Raw genomic sequence first — 7,854 nt, 5'->3', positions numbered from 1 at the left:
CTTTCTTTCTTTCTTTCTTTCTTTCTTTCTTTCTTTCTTTCTTTCTTCCTTCCTTCCTTCCTTCCTTCCTTCCTTCCTTCCTTCCTTCCTTTCTTTTTCTCTTTCTTTTCATAAACGATAGTGTACCATACACATTTCTCTGTGCTTTTTTTCCACAATGTATTTTGGAGCTTGTGCTACACCTGCTCATAAAGCAGTTCCTTTTTCTTGCTTACAGCTGTATGGTATTCCGTTACTTGGCTGTCCCATGGTTTTTTAACCAATGTCTTAATGATGGACATTTGAGTGGTTTCTGCTCTTTTTGTGATCAACAATGTTGCAGTAAATAACTGTGGATTTGTCATTCCACACGTGAGTATATCTCCAGGATACATTCTTTGTGTAGAACTGTAGGTTCAAAGGGCCTGCACAGCTGTAATCTTGATTAATATTACCAAAATTTCCCCCACTAGAATTGTACCCATTTACATTTCTACTGATGATGCTTGAGAGTACCATTTCCCACCTTACTCACATCGTGTGCTATCAAGCTTTTGAATGGGTGCCAATCTGATAAGAGGAAACTGGTACCTCAGTGTACTTTTAATCCTGCATGTTTCTTATTAAGAGTGACATTGAGGCCGGACGTGGTGTCTGATGCTTTTAATCGTAACACTTTGGAAGGCCAAGGCAGGCAGATCGCTTGAGCTCAGGAGTTTGAGATCAGCCTGGGCAAAATGGTGAAACCCTGTGTCTACAAAATACACAAAAATTTGCTGGGCATGAGGGCACTCACTTTCAGCCCCAGCAACTCAGGAGGCTGAGGCAGGAGAATCACCTGAGCCTCTTAAGAGGTAGAGACTGCAGTGAGCTATGATGGTACTTCAGCATGGGCGACAGAGCAAGACCCTGTCTAAATAAATAAAGAGTGACATTGGTTGAAAAATTTTCTATTGTTGCCGGGCGCGGTGGCTCAAGCCTGTAATCCCAGCACTTTGGGAGGCCGAGACAGGTGGATCACGAGGTCAGGAGATCGAGACCATCCTGGCTAACACGGTGAAACCCCGTCTCTACTAAAAAAGTACAAAAAACTAGCCGGGCGAGATGGCGGGCGCCTGTAGTCCCAGCTACTCCGGAGGCTGAGGCAGGAGAATGGCCTAAAACCCGGGAGGCGGAGCTTGCAGTGAGCTGAGGTCCGGCCACTGCACTCCAGTCTGGGCGACAGAGCAAGACTCCGTCTCAAAATAAAAAAAAAAAAAAAAAAAAAAAAAAAATAAAAAAAGAAAAATTTTCTATTGTTTAAAAATCATTGTTTTTCCTTTACTGTGAACTGTCTGTTCATCTCCTCCTTTCCCCATTTTCTATTGGGTTGTTAGCATTTTCTCACTGATTTGCTTGTATATGAGTGGAGAGAAGTTTTTTTTTTTTTCTTTCAGTTTGGCATTTATCTTTTGACTTTGCTTATGGTGGCTTTATAGAAAGACTTTATTTTTAGCCAGGTGTGGTGGCTTATGCCTGTAATCCCAGCACTTTGGGAGGCTGAGGCAGTCAGATCACCTGAGGTCAGGAGTTTGAGACCAACCTGGCCAACATGGTGAAACTCCATCTCTACTAAAAATACAAAAATTAGCTGGGCATGGTGGTGTGCGCCTGTAATCTCAGCTACTTGGGGGACTGAGGCAGGAGAATGAATCCGGGAGGTGGAGGTTGCAGTGAGCCAAGACATACCATTGCACTCCAGCCTGGGTGACAAGGGGAGACTCCGTTTCAAAAAACAAAAAACGAACAAAAAAAAAAAAAAAAAAAAAAAAAGGGAAAGAAAAAGAAAAAAAGAGAAAAAGCTCATAGAATAAGGGTACAAAGAACATGCTTTGTGCAGCTCTATGTGTTGGTGTTTTATGCTAAATATTATTACAAAAAAGTCCAAACGTTTTTAAAAATTGAAAAGTTTGTAAAGTAAAAAAAAGTACAGTAAGCTAAGGTTATGTTATTCTTGGGGAAAGAACAAATTTTTCATAAATGTGATGTAGCCTAAATGTACAGTGTTTATAAAGTCTACAGCAGTGGTCAGTAATGTCCCAGGCCTTCCCATTCACTCACCATCCACTCACTGACTCACCCAGAGCAACCTCCAGTCCTGCCTGCTCCATTCATGGTAAGCGCCTTATACAGGTGGACCATATTTTTATTTTTCCTACAGTATTTTGAACGGTATTTTTCTATGTTTAGATACACAAATACTTACCATTCTGTTGTGATTGCTTACAGTATTCAGTGCAGAAACATGCTGTCCAGGCTTGTGGCCTAGCAGAAACAGGCTAACCCGTATAGCCCAGGTGTGCAGTAGGCTACGCCATTGTAGGAACCCTATGATAGTCACACAATGAAACTGCCTGACGATGCAGTGTATTAGGTAGGAATTCCAGTGTGATATAGAAAGGACTGGTGAGAGAGAACATCCTTGACTTGTTCATGATTTTACAGTAAAACATCTAGTTTTACACCAGTAAGTTTAATGTTAAATGTAGGGTTTTTTTTGTAGCTCTTCCTTGTCAGGTTGAGGGAGTTCTTCTCTATTCCTAGTTTGCTGAGGATTTGGGGCTGTATTTTTTTGTCATGAATGGGTATTGAATTTTGTCAAATGCTTTTTCTGCATTTATTGATGTGATCATATGACTTTTCTTTATGAGCCTGTTGATGTGATGGATTACGTAAACTGATTTCAGAATGTGAGTCAGATTTGCATACTTGAAATAAATCTCAGTGTTGGACAAATCTGATATTATTGAATGATTTGTTAATATTTCATTGAGAATTTTTGCATCTTCAATTCTTTTAAACATGTTTATGTTCCATATATGGCACAGAATGTGGTCTATCATGGTGAATATTTCTGGTAAGCATGAGAAGAATGTGTATTCTACTGTTGTTGGATGAATTAGTTTATAAATGTCTATTGTGTCCTGTTGATTGATGCTGCTGTTCAGTTCAGTTATATCTTTATTGGATCTGTCAGCTACTGATACCTTATGTTGAGGTCTCTAACTATAAGAATGGATATTTTAATTTGCCTTGCAATTCTACTAATTTTTGCCTTACATATTTTGACATTGTTATGTACATATATGTTAAGTATTATTCTATTTTCTTGGAGAATTGATCCCTCTATCACTATGTAATGTTCTTCTTTTTCCCTTATAATTTTCCTTGTTCTGAAGGCTGCTCTATCTATTTATTTATGGGTTGCCCCACCTTTCTTTGATTAGAGTTTGTATGGTATGATGCATCCCAATACTTCTCTCATTTATTTACTTTTTAAAAGTTAAACATACTTACTGTGGTGAAATATAAACAATGTAAAAATGACCATCTTAACTATTTTGAAGTGTATCGTTCAGTGGCAGTCATGTGGTTGTGCATCCGTCACCACCATCCATGATGAGTTCATTTTGGAAACCAATTCATACTAGAGCTCCTCAGAACTCTTTCATCTTGTAAAACTGAAATTCTATATCCATGAAACAAAAACTAATTATACTTCTCATCTCTGTGAATTTGACTACTCTAGGACATTTTTTTTTACAGTACTTGTCTTTGTGTGACTGGCGTGATAACAAAAGTGTCACAAAAGACTCTGTAAAAACCAAAGCCTTGCACAAAAGCCATTGTAACCTTACACAAAAAAACACTTCTGCAAGGAAATCTGCGCAGTAAAGCTGCATGTTCAACCTTGGATGGGTGTCACCTTTGTTACTGACCCTTGTAGCCAATGATAATCATTTCAAAACAATCATATAATCCTCCTCATTCTTCCTCCTTGTGTATGCAGTTTACTGTGGCACATGCATTCCCATTGCAATGCTCTATTCCTAAATAAATATCTTTTCCTTTTAGAGAGCCTGTCTCTGTTATTTAGGTTGACAGTTTTTTTTTATATATTCATTAAATAAATTTATTTTAGGGAATTTGTTCATGAGATCATGGGAGGTGGTAAGTCTGAAATCTGTAGGACAGGCTGGCAGGCTGGAAACTCAGGCAAGATTTCTGTGTTACAGTCTTGAGGCAGAATTTCTTCTTCTCCAGGAAACCTCAGCTTTTGCTAAGGCCTTTGGTAGATTGGATGAGCCTTTCCCACATTCTTGAGGGTAATATCCTTTACTTAAAGTTAACTGACTGTAGATGTTAATCATATGTACAAAATACCTCCACAGCAACAGTTAGACTAATGTTTGACCAAACAACTGGGCATTATAGCCTAGCCAAGTTGACATAAAATTTAACCATTACACACACTAACAATAACCTGAGCATTTTACCATCTACAGAACTTCTCTCCCTTTTGTGTTATCTGAATTGGGTTTATCTCTTAATACTTACTTATATGTAGTCAGGACTGTAACATTATATTGCTAGTAACGCATCTGGTATGATTCGGGATATTGCCTTAGCTGTATAAAGCAGTACATGGTTTGGGTTTTAATTATTTCCTTATATAATTAGAATACAGCTAAAGGACAGTGACTTCCATAGTAGCAGTCATGTGATATTATGTCAGATGCGTCCTGTGCTAGCTGGAGGTTGACAGTTTTTAACTGCCTTTTAGTATGTTTTGTGATTTTTGGTTGAAAGCTGGACATGATTTATATGACAGTAGGACCCGAGGTAAATTGGATTTATAGTGTGAGGTTTTATGTTAATCTGACTAGGAGCTGGGCCATGTTTAGTGTTTCCTATAGCTGTAGGTGCCAGAAACTTTAGTTTCCTCTAGTTTCAGGTGTTTTTGTTTGTTTTGTTTTCCCTTGTATTGTTTTGGGTTTCCCTAAGAATTATTTTTTCTTTTTTTTTTGAGATGGAATTTTGCTCTCGTTGCCCAGGCTGGAGCGCAGTGGCGCCATCTTGGCTTACTGCAACCTCCATCTCTCAGGGTCAAGCAGTTCTCCTGCTTCAACTTCCTGAGTAGGTGGGATTACAGGCGCCCACCAACACATCTGCCTAACTTTTGTATTTTTAGGAGAGACAGGGTTTCACCATGTTCGTCAGGCTGGTCTTGAATGCTTGACCTCAAGTGATCCACCCGCCTCAGCCTCCCAAAGAGCTGGGGTTACAGGCATGAGTCATTGTGCCTAGCCAAGAACTCTGTCTTAAATAACTCTTTCAGTTATAGTCTACTTTTATTATACTGGAGCCTGTTGATGTGGGGTGAATGTCCCCCCCACAAATTCCTGTTCACCTGGAGACTCAGAATATGAGTCTATTTGGAAATAGGGTTTTTGCAGATGGAAGTAGTGAAATTAAGATGAGGTCTTGCTGGATTAGAGCTGTCTTTAAATCCAATGACATGGTCTTATAAAAATAGGGGAGGATACATAGACACAAAGACACAGAGGTGAAGGAATTCAGAGCATTTCACCCCAAAATGTGTCATTTTGATGCAGGGATTATTTTGCATTAAAGGCACTTAAATAGCAGGTTCAAGAGGTTACTCTGGCCCTCCTTTTTTTTTTTGTTTTTCCTAAAAGCAGGAGATAAAACCCTCTTGGAAGGCAAAACCCTCCTGGAAGGTAAAATCCTCCTGGAAGGAAGATAAAACCTTCCATACGGAAGTTGTCTTCCCTATACCAGGAGGAAAGTAACGTTCTTATCATCAAGGACAAAAAGTTGAAACTGGGAGAAAACTACACAAACAAACTTTGTTAACCTGACATTTGTCTTCCTAGTCACTTTTCTACCCAAATCACCACCCTAGCACAAACCCCTTTGGCTCATCATATTTTCAGAGTTTTACTATTCTTTGCCCAACTCAGTATATAAAGGTTTAACTCTGATTACTTTTTTTGAAAGGTCTTCATGTCTGCTGTCCCCCAAAACTCATATATTGGAAACATAATTCCCAGTGCAACAGTGTTGGGAGGTGTTTAAGTCATGAGAACTCCACTCTTGTGAATGAATTAATGATGTTATAAAAAGCATCACCCACTCCGCTTTTCTACCGCATGAGGACCCAGCGTTCATCCCCTTGGGAAGACGCACCACTCAAAGCGCCCTCTTGAACCCAGAGTCTGGATCCTTACCAGACAATGAACCTGCCGGTGCCATGATCTTGAACTTCCCAGGCTCCAGAACTGCAAAAAATAAATTTCTATTCTTTATAAATTACCTGGTCTGTGATATTCTGTTATAATAGCACAAAATGGACTAAGACAATTTTCTTATGAAGGCTCCTATGACACATAAAGCTTATATTAAATACATTTGTATACTTCTGTTCATCTGTCTACGTCTGTTTAATTCTCAGGCCCCATTGAAAGCCCTAATAAGGTAGAGGTCAAATTTTGACTCTCCTCCAGAGAGAAGGCCATGTGATGGTACAGGCAGAGGTTGGAATGAAGCAGCTCCAAGCCAAAGAATGCTGAGAATTGCCAGCAACCACAAGAAACTAGGAGGCAAGGAAGGTTCCTTCCCAGCACCTTCAGAAGGGACATAGCCCTGACAACTTCCAGGCTCCAGAACTGTGAGATAATACATCTCTGTTGGTTCAGCCACCCAGTGTGTGATATTTTATGGCAGCCCTAGCAAACTCATACCATAAGGTACTGGGGAGGAGAGGCATTGTGTAATCTTACAATTAAATCTCAGTGGGTCGAGTCCCTGCTATGGCCTTTCTCTTTTTCTCCCCTGATGGAGACTGGAAGGCTAGAGGGGGGCTGAAGTTATCTCACTGCCCTTCCCCTAGGGCAGATAAGGCCCTGGTAAGGCAGTGTCCTTTGATGAGAACACTTAAGGAGAACAGAATGCTCTGGGCTTTCAAAATGGTTACTTTTCCGCTGGGCATGGTTTTAAATGGTTACTTTTCCTCTCCTCTTGCCTGAAACCTGAGGATTTTTCTCCTGTCTTCACAGTGAGAAACTGGTGACCTTCCTGGAGGTAACCCCAGGAAAATATGGAGCTTCCCTACTACAGGGACCCCAGGAGTTTATAACACTTAAGCTAGTCCAAACACTCAGCCACCAGCAATTTATCAGCTACCATGTAAGTGCTCCTACAAGTTGCCGGCTCCAGGGTGGCTTCTGCTTCTGGAAGGTAAGTTGTGGTTCTCTGCATTCCTCTGTCTCTTCTGTTTTTAGGGTGGGTGCTTTGACTGCCATTCTCTGCAGCATCTAAGAAAAGTTGTTGCTTTTCAGTTTGTTCAGCGTTTTTCCTTGTAAAGATGGTAGTAACGACTCTTTACTGTTGGAGGCTGTTGTTGGAGCTGTCTTATGGTGATTTATTTTTTTTTTGTCATTCAGAAGTATTTGTGGTTTTGTACTGGGATTCTGTCTCCCTACTAATTCTTTTTCTCCTTCGCAAGGTATTTTTTTTTTCTTTGCTAAAGACTGTAGGGAAACATTTGAGTAACAAAAGTAAGACACGGGAAAGTTACAGAGGCCCAGAATCATAAAAACTCAGAGTAATGGCTTTCAGGTCTATGATTCTGACTTCCCTTTTAGAAATTACTGGAAGCCTCAGTAGCTTCTGTACCTTACCTTCCTGGCTGCTGGTCAATCCTCTTATACTGGCACTGCACATTTCTTATCTTGTCAGTCTCAAAAGTTGTTTCCTGTATGTTTCTTTGTCTTGAGCTTAGTTTGTAAGCAATTTGAGGTCCAACGCTCAGGCTTCCCTGACCTTGACAGCTTCCCGGAGTCTTGTACAAAGCCAGTTTGTGATTAAGCCTCTGGGACGATGGGCCATTGGTTGAATTATGATCTTTCCTCCATTGGTTTGGTGTAGAATAAGTCATATATATTGTTAAATTGCCTCTTGCCAGCACCTAAGCCCAGGCACGTACTGGTAGGTCTACTCTGTGATCCAGGCTCTGATAGGGACAGGCAACCC

The sequence above is a fragment of the Piliocolobus tephrosceles genome, chromosome 11 (genome assembly GCF_002776525.5).
Source record: "Piliocolobus tephrosceles isolate RC106 chromosome 11, ASM277652v3, whole genome shotgun sequence".
Lineage (NCBI taxonomy): Eukaryota > Metazoa > Chordata > Mammalia > Primates > Cercopithecidae > Piliocolobus > Piliocolobus tephrosceles.
This window is presented reverse-complemented; position numbering follows the sequence as displayed.